The sequence below is a fragment of the Pelecanus crispus genome, chromosome 5, assembly GCF_030463565.1.
Source record: "Pelecanus crispus isolate bPelCri1 chromosome 5, bPelCri1.pri, whole genome shotgun sequence".
NCBI lineage: Eukaryota > Metazoa > Chordata > Aves > Pelecaniformes > Pelecanidae > Pelecanus > Pelecanus crispus.
The window spans coordinates 58,803,666-58,818,319 of NC_134647.1; the positions used below are offsets into that span (position 1 = coordinate 58,803,666).

At 39.5% G+C, this 14,654-nt stretch overlaps 1 protein-coding gene across 1 annotated transcript in view; it reads left to right on the forward strand.

The window, feature by feature from the left end:
• Positions 1-14,654, forward strand: part of PTPRC (protein tyrosine phosphatase receptor type C) — a 68,907-nt gene that overhangs the window by 1,016 nt on the left and 53,237 nt on the right. The gene's annotated exons all lie outside the window — the stretch shown is intronic.

Genomic DNA, 14,654 nt, shown 5'->3' on the forward strand with positions numbered 1-14,654 from the left:
ATATTTTCTTGAGAAGAACATGCAGCATTCTACGCATATGTACCTTCTATCAGTTTATCTAGTTAATGTATTTTGGGATAGTTGATGGCACACACAAAAGCTTTTCTCTAAAGTGATGTTCACCCTAAAAAGTGGCTTGAAACATATATTCTGAAATAGCAGCAAATTATATGGAGGGCTGAAACCTCTTTTCACATACATTGAATTTATGCATGCTTTTGTCATCGTGTCACTATAGTAACTCCAGGTTTATACTGATGTAAGCAAGAAAACGATCTGCCTTTAGTTGGTAACCAGCTAAGAAGAGCATTTGAAGCCTGAGCATTAGGTCTCTTGTCCTTCAAAGTCTCTGAACAGAGGCAGCACTGAATAAATCCAGTTGGTAGCTGTTGGACATTATAAGAAAACAAGTGAATGCTGTACTGTAGAGGACAAGAACAAAATCTCTTGCTTGCTTTTCCTGTCCTTTTTTTTTTTTTTTTTTAATCTGCTGTCCTACTTTTTATTTTATAAGTCTGTCTGAGACTTCCCACCACTCCCTTTTCTCCAGAAAGGGCAGGTGACTGTCTGCTCTCTCAGCCACCTCCACAGTCAGTCAATGTGTTAGCTAACAGAGAGGGCTGGAAGACAGAAAGAGGGGTAACAGTATTTTATTTCAAGTAATAGTTATTTTTTTCTGTCCATACACAGTAGTCTAGCTTGAGCCAGTTCTTCTCTACATACTTCTACTAAACAGAAGAGCCTCAAAGAAATAATAAGCTTTAACTCCTCTCTAGTACACTTAAAACAATTAACAGTCTCACACTGTAGTATCAAGCACTCAACCTCACAGACCTTGTTTTCACCATGTAGTTTGGTGCAGAGATTGATTCTCCTGTCGGGGTGACAGAACCATTATACTTCATCTTTGCTGGGTAGATTACTCTGCCTCATAGCTACAGAAAAGAAAACCACAGAAAAGAAACTTTGCTTCCATTTAGAAAGAAGAAAAAGAAAAGCTTGTAGGACTAGCACTTTTTTTTCCATTAGGTCATTAATTCAGCTTCCTTCCCCACCCTCCGCCGAAGTATTAGCAATTTGACAGCTTTCAAAAGCCTTCACCCACTTCTGAGCCACTTCCTTTCTTTCAGGAAACTAAATAATTGCTTGATAGTTTTGGGTGTGACTTTTTTATTTTCCAAGTTAAAAGTACCAAGCTTCAGCAGGCACCTGAAATCTGGGGCCATGCAGTCTCCATGCCCAACAGCTGTGGACGTTTCCACCTGGAAGTGTTATGTTTTCTTCGCACAGACATCAGCGTCAGTATAGCTCATCCTATGGCTTTGACTTTCTGTGAAAAGCTTTTTCACAGATTGGTCTATCCCTTTGGAAAGAGTCTGGCAGACCTAATTTTTAAGTAGTGGAACTTAGTAATATTGGCTCATTTTAGGATAAAGGATAAGGGGAATTGCTCTGGCAGGAGGACAGGTATTACGGTAGAAGAAACTGAAGTGAAGGCTTTAGAGTGCAGCCTCTGATGTTTTCCTCTTATGGATGCCCCACTGCAGGTTCTGTTTACGACTGAATCATATTCTTTTTTTCTAAGTGGTGCATGTAAGGCTTTCTGAAATACATACCCCAGAGTCCTGCACTCAGGGACCTCTTAATCATTTGAAACAAATTGTCTGCTTTTCACGTCTTGCATAGTTCCAATACTTTATTCAAAATCAACTGAGACAGAGAGTTTGTGTATGCACAGGGGCGCAGGCAGTCCTGCTCACTTCCTGGGCTGGCCAGATGCAAGCCAGTTCTAAACTGGAAGCCGTTCAGTTTTTTTTTGGTGTTGTACCTAAGCCACCAGCAGGACACATGTCAATGGAAGCACAGCAGCACACTAGCATAGCTACATGATTTCTGGGCTAGAATTAGCTACTTGATTTGGACGAAACATGTCATTTTCTTTACCCATTCACCTAGACCTGCACAAACATAACGAGCAGATGGCTGGGTTGTTGGTGTGTGTATTGATTATAACTGCAGATGGGGCAAGAGACATTGGTTCTGGGCTAATGCATTAATATACTTTCTTATATAGTGTGGAAAAGACATTTGCTAGTCATTCTGTATTCACTCATATTGGTATATTGACATACTGAGAATGTTTTACCAGTATTAGGTCTAAAGACACAAAACTGCCATGCAGAAGAGACCAGTTCTAAAGAAAATCCAGCTCTCGGTGGCATGGTATGTTGGAAGCACTTCCTTTAGTTTTATTTTTAATTTGTTGAACTTATGTTTATATATTTAGGTTCTGAAGAACAAATCAACAGTGAGTGAGTTAGAAACATTGCATATATGAGATAAGGCAGAAGAAATGGGGGGAGGAAACAGGATGAAGTGACTTTTCAAAATGTTCCTAGCGTCAGGAATCAAGCCCTGTTTTTCTGACTCCTGTGACCTATCTGCAGAACTGCCTGCCTCCCTGGTAGCATGTGTATGCGTTAAACAAGGAGGCAGTCTCCACACTGAACTTGCAAAACCATTGTACATAGTGCATGAAAATTATCCTGTTTTCTTTTCCTGTGCAGCTGCATTGTGGTGTATACTGTACCATGCTGGGAGCAAGGAAAGGAGAACAGCAGGCCATGAAAATGTTCTGTCCTCTGTTTATATTCTTGATCTAGTTTTAAGAGTTAATATTCATAAGCATACATCTGGCCCACCAGGAAGGCAGAGCAAATTAACCCACAGTGAACTCTCTGCTGTCATGGCTTGACTTCTCTTCGTACTCATTCAACTACCTCATTTAGAATTAGCTCAAGTGTCTCTGTATTACCCTGTGTTTTGCAGCACAGACTTGCCCTGAGTCTTGCCACTGTCATTCCCCTTCGTTTGGGTGGCTGTTCCTCCTGTGGTGCCAGCCCCAGGGGCGAGGACCGCAGGGGAGCGCAGCGCAGGGGTGGCTGCCGAGACGGCACCTGAGACAGCAGAGGAACGGGAGGCACTGCAGGGAAGTGTCGTGTGCTGGGCAAGGCTTGCTAGCATGAGTTTTAGCTCTTTGTGGCTGTGAGCGAACTGCTTTCAAACCCAAGCAAAAACATGTGTGTTACAGGAATGTAGCAGCTTAGGTAGGGCTGGACTGGATGTCTGTGCCCTGCTCAGGACAGACGTGTGCTTTGAGCTGGCTGTGACTGCCAGCCCAGCCTGGGATCCAGCAATTGTCCCTGAGCTCTGCTGCTTTCTGCATAGTGCGGAGATGTCCGTTGTTCGCATTTATTCATCGCTAATTATATATGACTAGAAATCAAGCAGTTATTTCTTTCAGGCAAACTTAGGAAGTACAGAACATCCAAAACGTTTTGGGGGGGAATAGTTTACTCTCTTCAAAGCTCGGTTTAGGCCCTGAAGCACTTATGTGCAAAAACTGTAAAACGTCTTAAAGTAGCAAAACTCTGACTACCTCCTGTAAATTTCAAGATTAAAATAACAGATACAGTTGTGAAAGCTGGTGTTTTTTCCCTGCAACTTTACTGTGCCTCAGACTGTTGTAGTCTGTGTCCTGATGTATTTCCAGGCTATCCATACACTTGCAAACAGATCTTGTTCACTGGTGTTTCAGTAACTGTTACAACATTTTATCTATTTCCAGGCTTCTTTCCCTTTCAAGTAAAGCAGTTTGGGGCCTTCAGTGCCGGGATTTTAGAAACTAGCTGTGAGCACTTTAGTGCCAGCTTACATTATCCATAGTGTTGTATAGCTAACAGGATCCACTTCTTTTCTTTTGTACCACTACTTTGCAGTACTGTTCTTCCAGTTATTCCCTCTGTGTCAGTGTCTCGTCGGCTAGCCTGCTTGCTTAGGTTTCTATTCTCTGGTTTCAAAGACTTCTCTTACAACCTGTCTGTTCTTCATTCATAATCCCACCACCCTGCACAGAGCTCTAGAGGTATCTTTTGTTGTGCATGAATGACTTTTTTTGTTGTTGCAAAAATGTGGACTCCATGGAGCAATATTTTTAATTGCCTTTTGAAATACATGCTTTTCCTGACAGAAAGAGAAATAATCAAACTAGTTCTCCAACAGAAAAAATGAAGCCATAAAATGAAGCTTTCTGTACAAGGAAATAGCAGTTCGTTAAATGAAGCATATATGTCCTATATGAGCTGAAAGATTTTACTCTCGGGGAAATGTAGTACAATACAGAGCCTCAGCTGAGATAGTACGAAAATATACGGCTAGTAAAGCATTTCCAAGTAATCGTATACATTGCAGAAGCTGTGAATGGAATATTTAAGATAGTATTAGTCCCTGAACTGTTTCTGGGTGCTTGTGAGTTAAGGCATATGTAGGTGGAAAAAAGGGTAAGATAAATGGCAGAGCATAGTCAAGCTTCTGGAATAAGATCTGAGAGGCAGAAGTCAGCTGCAGTCTAGGCTGTCTCAGAAACTCATGGTGTGAAGTGTTAAGTCATTTTCATTTCTCCAGATCTCAGTTTCATCATCTGTTAAGTTGAAGGTAGTAATGCTTACCTTGTTGCAAAATGTAGAGTCAAAATTCCTTAAATATTCTGAGGGATGCTTGTCTCTTGCAACCTGTAAACTACCACGAATTAATCTGAAGAAACTGATTGTGCATTAGAGTATTTTGAACAGTGTATCTGAGCAAAGAACATTAAAAGTGTGAAACAAATGACTTGTGCATAAATTTCTACCTTGTTCTTAGTCTTAAAACACAGGTGTTGTCAATGGGGAGCCAATACTTTTGTGCTGAGTAAGAACAACCCATACTGTGCTTAACTTCAGCAAATCTGAAATTCTCTAAAACATGATCATGTCAGCTGTAGTCTTCATTTTAACCAATGTTGGGTGAAATAACTGAAGTTGGTCAATGAGTCCTTGTGAGACACAAGAACAGGACTGCCAGCTTTTTATTTCCCATGTGTGCGGATGAGATGAGAAGATGTGCTAAATGGACCATAGCTGCAAAAGGCTTCATGTTACAAAGCATCCTCCACACTTAGGGCTAAATACAACAGAGAGTGAGCCTGTCTGGTAAATTAGGTGGTTTAGGAGTCTCAGTGGTAGCATTTATAAATGTAAACCAACCATTCTAGAGAAACGCAGGCCAAGCTGACTCTATCAGCATATGATTTAAAATCATATGATCGCATAATCGAAGGAAAGATGACCAATGTTGCTACTGCAGCAGTTTAGTTAATCTTCTTGAGATAGACCTCAGATGTCTAAAATGAATGCAGTATCACATGCGTATACACCTTAGAGAAATCTTTTGGTTTTGATGAGTTTTGGATAGGGTATCTGGAGGATTTCTTTATTCATATCACTTTTTCTTGGAAGAATTTAAATGATAATGAAACATATGTTTTTAAAATTATGTGTCATTTTTTTTACTTGGTCCCTGATGGCAGTGAGAGATTGTTGCCCTAGGTCTCTCATAAGCAGTATTCAGGTTCCCTCATCTCCAAATAATGTGTGTGGATGTGCATGCCTGTGCCATGTATCTGTGTGTGTGAATGGAATTACAACATTTATGATACTTGAGACTGCCCAATAAGTACATGAAAATACTTGGCCTTGTTTGCAGTTTTAATTAGTGCTCAACTGTGCTGCCTCAACAGAACTGAAAGACTTTTCTACATCCTCTGCACACCTGCAGTCTAGTGCGTTAGTCTGAAGTAGGAAATGTGGTTAAGGTTTGAGGGAAAGATTTGAAACAGCAGTAAGAAATATGCGTTAGTACAACTTAGTAGCATTTCTGATTTTGCTGTCCTAGTCTGCTAATCAAATGACTTAGAAATAAATGTTTCTGAGACCTGCCCAATACACTCACTCTCACTCTTAGAAAACGTTAGGAATAATAACAACTTAACCAAGTGTCAACTTACATACTTACAATTCAGAAGGTTTACAGTGGAATGGTGCTGAATATGAGGGAGGCAGTTCAAGGAAATGAATGTGAGATCTATACAATTATTTATCCTTGATACTAATGGATCAAGGTTTTGTAATACTTAGAGGTTTTGTAATACTCGGAGGTGAAACTTTCATAAAATCCAGTAATGTTTGGCCTCCTGAATTTAGCACTTCATAGTTTTCTGAAGATTGGCCAGTTTGGCTGTGAGGATTTAGAAGTGATAAAATAGGTAAGTTTTAATGCGTAGTAAGGTAGTATTTATAGAGGCATACCATTTATGGAAATCTTGTCTACAGATGCCTTTTGAATCAACGATACATCCTGGTATTAAGTTCATTAAGAAATCATAGAAGAGTTCAGGAGAAAAGGTCCCACAAAAATTCCAAGATTTGAGGATCAGATTATTCCAAAAGCTAATAAAAAAGCAACAGCTGCATTTGTCTTCCTGCTGTGATTAATGGTGGACTTAAGGGCCTGCTAAGATGCAGTTTTGCACCCCCCTGAATAAACAGACAGGTGTTTGGTGCAGTAGCTGGTTTAAGTTTTTGTGTTAATGTTGGGAAGAGAGGCATTTACAACATGGAAGTGATTCTGCTCCGGACATGTCAACAAGTGTGTCATCACTGCAGGAGTGAGCCTTAAATGGCAAGGGAAGGATTGCTTGCAAACCACAGATTCTAACAAAGCCTCTTCACTGAGCAATGAAGATATTTTAATAACACTGAGTGTGTTAGATATGCCATTTTTGCCTGCTCTCTCTGCAGTTGATGCTCTCTGTTCTCTTTGCAACAGAATTGCTGCTCACTTAAGTCTCACCTCAGTGGTAACGTCAGTGGAAAGTCTGAAAAGTCTTCCAAGTGTCTTACAGGATTTATTTTATCTTTGTGGTTTTTTACTGTATTTTGTTGAATTTGCCTTGGCTTTCTTTTAGAACAGGAAAATAAAGTCCACTGTTTTTTTTTAACCTACTGGGGGTCTTTGAGCAAACTCAAAGTTCTGCTTTCCTGTTAGCTGCCCTGAGAAAGTTGTTTGGAGGAGACACCCCCAGTTTTGACTGTAAGCTCCGAAACACTTGAACTTTTTTTTCATAGAAGAAAATGATCAGATTTTCAGAAGAACTCCATGTGTTGGTCGCTGAGACAATGTGAAAAATCGGAGTGTGCAGCCTCAAGTTAATCTTTTCCGAAACTGTTTCTGGAGTTGTGAATACTGAATGCTTGGAAAGTCAGGAAGGAGCTGCTCCCATGTGTGTGTGGCTGTCTGACCTGTGTGTACAGTAGGGCTAATGGCCACAGTCATGACCAAGCATTCATGTTGGGCCAGGTGCTGTACAAATGTAGGATGAAATATGATCTTGTCCTCAAAGGGTTTATGATCTGATTCTGGACAGCATGAATACTTCTTAAAAAGGAATGGTATAGAGGCAAGAGGAAAGACAGATAAGGGAAAAAGTAATAGTAGTCTTTCATTAAAAAAATAATCCAGCCACCAAGCCAGGAAACATGAAATTATTCTCTACCCTTAATTGGTTTAGTGGTGGACTTGGCAGCGTTAGGTTAATGGTTGGACTTGATAATCTTAAAGGTCTTTTTCAACCTGAACGATTCTGTGATTCTAGTATATGTGCCTAGCCAAAGAGCTTGCATAATCCCCTGTGCTATTTATTTCCTTTTCTGAGAAAGGGGCGTACAATATCTTATTCAAAACAGCATGCAACTGAATAAATTATTCCCTGGATCCAGAATAAACTCTCCTACATAGGTCCATGTATTGCAGGTCTCACATTGTGCTCTTATAACTTCTTTACGTGACAACAACTGATGCACATATTCCTGGAAGATAACTCTTAATGATAAAACTGCTGCAGGTAAAAACTTACGGTGCTCCAAAGCTCCTCTCTTGCTATATAGAAACAATAAAAAATCAGGTCACATACAAAGGCACTATATTTATTTACAATGATTATTTTCTCCAGCTGTTTAATCCTTTCATTAACATATTGCATTCTCTCACCAGTGAGTGAAATACGGTAAACAACAGAATGTGTAGATGATGTGTTACAAACACACACATGCATTCATTCTCTTGTGTGGGAGAGCATATAATCTCACCCCTCTGATTCTCAATTTTTGTAGCAGATACTCTGCAGGAGATGAGCTAACGTGAACAACATCTGTATATGGAAGAGAGGGACCACATTCTGTTCTGTTCAGTTCAGAATTTTTTTTATGTTGCGTTCAGTATTCTCATATCTCAGTGCTCATAAATAGTAATAACAATAATAAATAAATTTTGACGTGTAATTGACCTAACAGATTTATTTAGACTGAAAAAAAAATGCGCAGTATAACTCCTTCTTCTTGAAAAAAGCAAGGGGAAAGAAATACAGAACTTGTCTTCAGAGTTGCAGAGGATGACATCATGTGTCCTGAATATCAGATGGTGAACTCTGTAGACACAAGCTCTGGGAATTGCCTGCAATTAATTCAAGTGTGACCTGGATGCATATTACAGTATTGAATAGTTTTGAAATATTTATTGAACTCTGCAGAGGGGTTTTGTGGAATGGGTTGTGATTCATTTGTTGAGTTGGAGTTCAGGGTCATAAGGACTTTTGGGTTCTAGATGGCTGCAAGTTTGAGTGAAAAGATTTTGTTGAGAAATGCTAAGGGTTTGGAATGGCTGTGTTTTCTATTACAGTAGTTGATCATAAGATACAGCTGTGAGTAGAGTCTTGAATGAAGCTGATGTATTGTGTAATAACTGTTTAATAATATTGCCTTTCTGTAAAATCTGAGCTCTACCTGTTATGTCAGCTTGTCCTTGTGGCAATGAGCAACAATAAGTAGCAGGAAACAGGTATATAACCCTACATCCTTTTTAAAAAATCACTTGAAATCTTTATGGTAATCTTTTAAAAGCACTGCAATGATTGACAGTGTGATAAATCTTCTAATTTATGGCTGATGTCAGACCTTTACAGTGTTAGTGGCTGCAGTCAGTGTCTTTTTAGTGAAATTTTCTGTAGTTATAAGAATTAACATTCAGAAAGAAGTTCTGATCAGATATGAAGCCAAAGGAGGGAGATCAGTGTTGTGGGACAGGGAGTCAGGATGTGATGGTACAGCTATTGCTACCCCAAAGCATCAGAGGAAGGATGATGAAACTGGTTTAAGAGAAGAGATTGGATGCTGGGACTGAGATGGCAGTGGGGAACAGAGCAGCTGAAAGGAGGGGGAGAGAGAAGCACACAAAAAACTGATAGAAGGCCTCTACGTTGTACTGCAAAGCCTGAGATAGCAGCCAAAGTCCCTGAGTTTCACCACTTCTGTGCTGTCAACAAGTATCTGCAAAACTCATTCATGAAAGTCTTCTAGCACTGTCCTACACAGAGGATGAAAATGTCCTAATGCTATCAATAGTCCCTTAACCCCAAGGGGTTGATCTGAGCAAGGAGATAAACACATCCCAGTCCTTCTAATAAAGCCTGGGAAGAGCAGCATTGTGCCCTTTCATAGAGTTTCTGATTTTTTTTGAGGGTGGAGGATGTTTTTAAAAACTAAGAAATCACATGTACAGAATGACGAAAGGTTACGAAACTAAGTACTCAGTTTTCAGGAAGTAGCCTTGTCTCTATATCTTAGGGCAGTTTTTGCTGTCACATACTGTTTTTCCACTACAGGATTCTCTTCTCTGTGTAGAGGATGAAGATATGTTCAGTGTATTATTGTATCGATGTTGCTCAATGTATAGTGCAGGCCGTATTTACGGAATTACTACTCAAAAATTTCTGCAGCTGGAAATATTAGTTTTTTCTTAGGCTTTTTGATGATGGTGCTCATCTTCTGTAGGTGCTACATACAATTTTCATATTTGTGATGACAAAATGATCCAAAGAGAAGATCAATCTACTGATTCAGAAAACTTAATCCGAGACAAGCACCATACTCTTTAAAGCCCCTGTTACTTCAGTTAATTTGCAGTTTTGAAAGGTCACCGCTTCTGCAAATCAGACTGGTATAATTAAGATAAGAACCTGTTAAATGTAGATCAATTATTAATGACTGCTGTATGGAAAATTAGCATAAGTAGATTTTGTAGCACCATAAAAGAATTCTGTGACAAGACCTGGAATATAATCCTGTGACCTAAACCAGCATTTTACTACTTAGCTGTGAGATCTCTTTTCTTTTTTGTGGTCCCCTGCCTCACTAACTCATTGGCTCATGCACAGAATTAGCTCTGCAGGCAAAAGGTATCTTCACTGCATGCCCTGGAGCATTTCTGTGCTGGACTAAAAGAGCAGTCTGCGATCACATAATGAAAGATCTCGGTGAATGTTCGTAAGTGTTAGGAAAGGAAAAAGAACTAGGGCTTTGCCCTGGCAATGCAAATGGACATTTGCCAACTCTTGAATAATTACTTTTGCTCCTCAGACAATGTCTTTTGGAACAGCTTATGTGTGTACGATTTTGTTATAAAGTAGTCATTGTACCTTGTGAAAGTCACATGTATCTGTGACTTGCTGGGGTGTAATTCTACGCTTAAGTTCTGGCAACGTTGTAAATGAAGCAAGTCAAGCTTTTTCATCGCTGTTCTTCCAATATTTGGAAGAGAATTGAAGATCTAATACTGGAATTCTGGTTTCTTGTGTGTTGATGTGGTTTGTGTGGAGGTTTTGGTTTTGTTTTTTGGTTTGGTTTTTTTTGTTTGTTTTTTGTTTTTGTTAAAACACCTAGTGAGGTCTAGTTAAACATTCAGTTCTTTGTGGTAGTGTAATGCCAAACCTGCCACATTTCTGCACCTCTTGACCAAGGGCAACCCGTTGGTAGCTGTCTTTCCTACTTATTTCTGAGGATTACAATTGTTTCTATTGTGTTTACTGTCCATGAAAGTGACTTGTATCATGTTAGTGTTATCATTTTTATATTGTTTTCAATTACTGGTATCAAAATAGACATTGCATTTGTTGATGTTATTTATTTGACAAAGGGCTTTAAATACTGTTTTATGAGGCATTCCTGCTTCTTGCAAGGAGTGAAACATTTTAAAGTAGAAGCCACATTTAAAGTATTATGAATACTGAATATTGATAACGTTTGTAACAATTTCCACTAGATCTGTGTGATGTCAGGAAATGCAGAATTACAATTTTCAGAACGTGTTAAGTTTCAGTTTGGATGAAGGGCAGTATAATTCCCATTTAATGGAGCATAGAATTGAGATGGAAGTAGGAGGAAGATTGTACTGAAAAACCATCACCTTTTATCTGTTTTGAGCTGTAGCCTTTATTTTTATATCCTTAATCAGCACCAACACTTGTGAAGTGGATGCTGGTAGAAAATTTAAGTGCAAAATATTGTATAGAAATATTTGATATCTTTGCTTAGGTGTAAGAGATGTTTGAGGAGAAAAAAGAAAACTGATTTGTTGACTATTTCAAGTCTTTCTAAGTTAAGATGTCAAGCAAATTTTGTGTTGCTGCTGTAATGCCAAGATAAGAATTAAGTAATAAAAGAAAATATTTTGGTCTCTTTGGGATGTCTGTCTCATGTTAGGATCCCTGAAGCACAAACTGATTTCAGTCTTTCTGATAGCCGCCAGAACTAGTGCAGAGCTTAGCTCTGCTGACTACTTAGCTACTACTGACTGATTTGCTGCTTGGTCCCTTGTCTCCTATCACCAACTCCAAAGCCAGGGAAGAGCTGGATTGGGGCCCACATTGGAAGAAGCTGTGGAATCTGATAAGCTTGTAATTCTGAGCACACTTATAGCCATGGAAATAATGTCCTTCGTTTTCTTAGTGATTATATCTGATTCATTTTGAGGGAGAAGCACTAACACTCTTGAACTGATTCATCAAGATAGGTAGCATCTTTGTCTCTAGATGAGTATGGAAAATTACCTGACCTTTGATGGATATTTTGATAAAAGCATACACACAGGCCTAGGCTGAGTTTCCAGGAAGTGTAGGCAGAATACTATCATTCTTCCACTTATAACAAAGATTAAAGGCAATTCTTAAAGGGGCGGGGGAAGAATTCTTGCTCGGAGAAGTTGCTGAGAATGTCTCTCTTCTCTAGAGAGTAAGCATATTGTGCAGAATGAATGCAGAGGGGAAGGAGCAATGTCTAATTAAGAAAAATACATTATTTTTCCAGTCAGGAAGGCATCTCATTCATATCTTAATAATGGTTTGAGCTGCACTACTGAAATGATTATAGTGTCCCTTCAGAAAATTCTTACCTAGAGAAGCTTTCAAACTATGTTTGTGAGAGTTTTGCCTGAGAAAAAATAGCTTGTCTTTAAAATAAATATTACTAAGGTTTTACTAATTTTACTTATTTAAATCTGTGCTTTCAAGAAAGCAAAGAGTTATTCACTAGTTTAAATTTGAGCCAACTTCTGTTTGTGAAGTAGTGAAAGTAAAATATACTATAATGAAAGTAAAATACATCACTTTCATGCTAGACACACAAGGCTTGATCAAGCCACCATATAGCCACCATTTAGGATTCCCAAACCATTAATGGGATGATAGTTCTCTATAGCATGTGGTTTTATGTAGGTAAGTAGAAATACAATAACTATTCCTAAATGCCAAAGGGTTTAGGATAAATTTCTGTATTCAGGAATGTACCTAACCTTGATTATTTCGTACACATATAATTGGTTTTGAGTGAAACATAATGTTAGTGAGTGTCATTTTTATCTTCCGGGTGAGACAAAGAAATGTAGTTTCCTTAAAAAAAAAAAAAGGAACATTTTTCATTCTAATATTACCTTGAAAAATATTGGTGTCATGAGAGGGAAAAGTATGTATTTACAGAAATCAGACCACGTATTTATTTTAGTAAGTGCTGCTAAACATTAGTTATTAAAGGAAATGCAAAAGAAAAGAGCCTTGGGACACCTGTTCATCATAGCAAATTGTCACCTTGTAGAGCTGATACAAAATATTTCTGCTTCATAAATGGACTTCAATGCACCTTCATAAATATCTTGCTGTTACACAAAGCTCAAAACACTTTAGCAAAGAAAAGTCATTATTCCCAGGTTAAATGGAAACAGATCCAGAGAGCTGACTTCTAAAAGGTCACCTGGAAAGTTGTTGGACAAGAAGAAATATTCTGGAACTTTTACTGAGTAAGAAGCGACAAAAGGAGGGGGAAATGAATCATAGAATCGTTTAGGTTGGAAAAGACCTTTAAGATCATCAAGTCCAACCATTAACCTAACACTGCCGAGTCCACCACTAAACCAATTAAGGGTAGAGTCATAATTTCATGTTTTCTGGCTTGGTGGCTGGATTATTTTTTTAATGAAAGTAAAACTAGAATAGAATCATTAAGATTGGAAAGGACCTCTAAAATCATCAGTCCAACCATCAACTCAACACCACCCTGTCCACTAAACCACGTCCCAGAGTGCCACATCGACATGTTTTTTGAACACTTCCAGACATGGTGATTCCACCACCTGTCTGGGCAGCCTGTTTCACTCTTTCAGTAAAGAAATTTTTCCTGATATCCAATCTAAACCTCCCCTGATGCAACTTAAGGCCATTTCCTCTCATCCTATCTCTAGTTACTTGGGAGAAGAGACCAACACCCACCTCACTACAACCTCCTTTCAGGTAGTTGTAGAGAGCGATAAGATCTCCCCTCAGCCTCCTCTTCTCCAGGCTAAACAATCCTAGTTTCCTCAGCTGCTCCTCATAAGATTTGCTCTCTAGACCCATCACCAGCTTCGTTGCCCTTCTCTGGACACACTCCAGCAACTGAATGTCTTTCTTGTAGTGAGGGGCCCAAAACTGGACACAGTATTCCAGGTGCAGCCTCACCAGTGCTGAGTACAGGGGCACGATCACTCCCTGCTCCCGCTATTCCTGATACAAGCCAGGATGCTGTTGGCCTTCTTGGGCACCTGGGCACACTGCTGGCTCATGTTCAGCTGGCTGTTGACCAACACCCCTAGGTCCTTTTTGGCCAGGCAGCTTTCCAGCCACTCTTCCCCAAGCCTGTAGCGTTGCATGGGGTTGTTGTGACCGAAGTGCGGGACCTGGCACTTGGCCTTGTTGAACCGCATACAACTGACCTCGGCCCATCGATCCAGCCTGTCCAGATCCCTCTGCAGGACCATCCTACCCTCGAGCAGATCGCCACTCCCACCCAACTTGGTGTCATCTGCAAACTTACTGAGGGCACGCTCAATCCCTTCATCCAGATCATTGATAAAGATGTTAAACAAGACTGGCCCCAAAACTGAGCCCTGGGGAATACCACTTGTGACCAGTCACCAACTGGATTTAACTCCATTCACCACAACTCTCTGGACTTGGCCACCCAGCCAGTTTTTTACCCAGCAAAGAGTACACCTGCCTAAGCCATGAGCTGCCATGAAGACAGAAGAAGGAGCATTTTTTAATTCAAACTTTTAATTTGTTTGTTTGACTGTTATTTCATAAAGGAAGTCACATATTTTGTAGCAAACTCAAGCAAAAAGTCATATTGAACAATGCAAAACAAGAGGAGAGTGTAACATTGATTATTGTGCGAAATAAACGATTCATTTAACAAATCCTGTTAGTCAATCAGCGAAGTGGTAGGAGGCCTGTATATCACCTCAGCTCGTTGCAGAAATCCTGGGTTAACCTTCTGCATAAAGTACTTGTCACCCTGCCAAAGGGTGGACACAAGAACTTAATCTGATATTCAGTAAAGACTAGCGGAGAAAGACAT